The sequence below is a fragment of the Microplitis demolitor genome, chromosome 2 (genome assembly GCF_026212275.2).
Source record: "Microplitis demolitor isolate Queensland-Clemson2020A chromosome 2, iyMicDemo2.1a, whole genome shotgun sequence".
Classification (NCBI taxonomy): domain Eukaryota; kingdom Metazoa; phylum Arthropoda; class Insecta; order Hymenoptera; family Braconidae; genus Microplitis; species Microplitis demolitor.
Window position 1 is genome coordinate 12,786,484 of NC_068546.1, and position 3,037 is coordinate 12,789,520.

At 26.5% G+C, this 3,037-nt stretch overlaps 1 long non-coding RNA gene across 2 annotated transcripts; it reads right to left on the reverse strand.

The window, feature by feature from the left end:
- Positions 1–907: 907 nt before the first annotated feature.
- LOC128668979 (uncharacterized) lies at positions 908–3,031 on the reverse strand. 2 transcript variants are annotated; one of them, XR_008404529.1, is made up of 4 exons: positions 2,479–3,031; positions 2,323–2,405; positions 1,874–2,010; positions 908–1,370 (listed from the first exon to the last, which is right to left on the reverse strand). It is a non-coding gene; the product is annotated as an uncharacterized LOC128668979 (long non-coding RNA). The 2 variants fall into 2 exon arrangements; XR_008404530.1 differs by lacking the exon at positions 2,323–2,405.
- Between the last annotated feature and the right edge of the window lie 6 nt (positions 3,032–3,037).

A 3,037-nucleotide genomic window follows, 5' to 3' on the forward strand; every position in this document is an offset into this window, starting at 1 on the left:
GTTTAGACCTATAAAACTATGTTATTCAAGAAATTACAACTAGTCGAATCACCTCGATATTTCGAAACCATCATGTCTTTTTGAAAAGTAAGCCATTGTAAATATTAAATTCATAGTGAATAGACCAATATAAAAAAGCATAGAATCAGTACAAACATTTGTTTATTTCAAATTTTAACGAAAAAAAAAAGATGTCAAACATAAAATTTTGTTGAAATTGATGTGGCTAAGGTGGTAACGTAAAGGAGAATTAGAAAAATAATCAATGATAGTTAGAATTTAAGTAACTAAACTTAATTTTTTTGATCAATTATTGTCGTTAGCCGCATACTAATTACTATTTATATTGCTTATCATTTTTCAATAGATAATAATCAAGTAATATAGCTGAGGATCAATGACGAAGAAACTATAAAAATTGATTATACTAAAGTCTTAAAATTTAATAACTATCACCAACACAATATGATTTGATCATCAATGACATTTTTTATACCAATAGATTTAATTTTGACGTCACGCATAATATAAAATGTGGACATTTTCATCATCTAAAATATAAGTAAATATTATTATTATAACAATAGAATGTAAATTGATATAAATTTGTATCGATAATAAATTGCAAAAAACCATTATAAGAAACCATATTATATGAATATATACATATATTTTTTTTACTGATTTACTCTAAAACAATAACATATAGTTTTAATCTTGTCCAAAAAATGTCAAATAGTTTGCACCAGTTATTGGGTGTCTTTTGTGTTTTATTTAAAGCTGTGATTCTTGTCATATTAATTGATACATAACAATGAATGAATTGGGTAGTAATTAAAAAACAAGCAAATTTAAGAAAATTTTTTCCATTAACTGTTGAAAAAATTACTATTTTTCTCAGTATAAAATTAATTAACGAAATATTGCATTTATTAAGAGTAAAAATTTTCATAAACTTAATAGATTTATTTTAGATTTTCCTAAATTTTTAGAATAATTTTACATAATTACTTTTTTTTTCTCAAGACATAACTAGAAGTGACAGACATCTAATGGTTTCTAGTTACACTAATTAAGTTAAAAAAAAAGGAATAAATGAGACATTAAAGTTATAATGACAATATGTATACTTAAAAGATTTAAAAACTTATTAAGAAACTACTTCAGTCAACCGTACACTAATAGACGACTATCAAATATGAATAGAAATCTACATATCACTCTTAAATAGAAATCTAACGATTTCTATTGTCTTTGATATCATCATTCTACATATTAATCCGAAGTTTGCTCGCTTGGAGTAACTCATCGGCTTCGGAGACAGTCAAATAGTTTTTACTATCAAGGAAGTCCCAGTAAAAGCGTTGCACCTGTAAAATATAAATCATAAGCCTACTATTTAAATGATTTAATTAAATTGTGTCTGAAAATAGCCGATATCTAATAATTTTCACACACACACACACGCACACACACACACGCGCGCGCGCACTTATATATATATATATACACACACACACATATATATATATATATATATATATATATATATATATTACATACCTAGGCCAGTAAAATACAAAAAGTCTCAGATCACAAGTTTGTCAGCCTCAGCTTCGCCTCAGCCAACAATTACAATGATCTGAGACTTTTTTTATCTTACTGGTATAGACATGTAATAAACAATTTTTTTTCTTTTTGAATAAATAAATTATAATAAAGAAAAAAATTTATGAAATGGATACATGTCAAAATTGAATATTTATAAGTTGAATTAAAAAATAAATTTTTTCTTGATATAATTTACTTGCTAAAACAAATATGATTATCATTAGATTGTAAATGTCAGGTTCATAAACAATTTAAAATTTACCTTGTTGAAATGCAACTATGTTTACGTATGCCTCAAAGTCATTGGATCCCATGGATGATTAAAGTAATTTGACGAGTCCTCGTATTTTGCCATGATGGATGGAAAAACTAACTTGGTTATTGTAATTCTGAATCAAACTTAAAACAAAATTCTTTTATTAACAAAAAATATGATTCGTATTTACTACTCAGCAATAGAAACAAATAAACATAATAATTTTGTTGTTTTTTCAGAAAAAATTTATAAAAAACTTTTAATAAAAACGTATACATCTAGATATTCCAAAAAACAACTTTTTCTTTAAATAATTCATTTTCCAAAATATCCAAAAATGGTCGAGGCCTATGAATTTCAATGTCATACTACTCAGTAATAAAAACTGACAGTTATATAATGATTTTTGATCTGTTTTTACGAATTATTTATGAAAAAAATTATAAATACTTAACTGAAAATTTGGAAAACTAAAGGCATTTTTTTTTAACTATTATTTTTTTGATGAAACATCTGGAAATTATTGACGGTCCGAACTCTAATATCATATGATTATTTAATAACGTATTTTATTCATGTTTTTCATTTAATAAATTATTCATTTCACTCACCAATTATTTATGTACATTTAATGGATTTTACTGCTCTTTCAAGAAAACGAGAATGAATATAGAATACATGACGAGGCTAAGCATCATTTCCTAAAGGTCGTCTCAAAAATAAAAGTATTTAATGGTAAGCAATTACCGATTTTGACAAATCATCATAAATAATGAAGACATGTTTGCCGTTGTCACAAAAAAAAAGTTCTGCCATGGCACATGGCAAAAAAGTGTAAGAAAAGAGCAGCATCAGACACGGTATCGAATACGATGATAGAATAGTTAATAGCAGTGCCGTCACTATTTTCACGATCCAAGTTACTGTAGATCTCATTTGACCGATAGCAATGTAGATACAGAACTTTTTCTTCTCCGCACCAGCATAATCGAAACGCTCTTAATTAATAATAGTCTCAATAGCCAAAAAACTCTTTCCGATCGGTCCATCATCAACGATCAACTTATATTATCTACTGTACCAATTATCACCAGTGACTCAGTGAGTCTACATCCCGGATTCCAGTTTGCATAGCCTCTCTAGTCAACTCTGTATAGAAAAAATAATCGA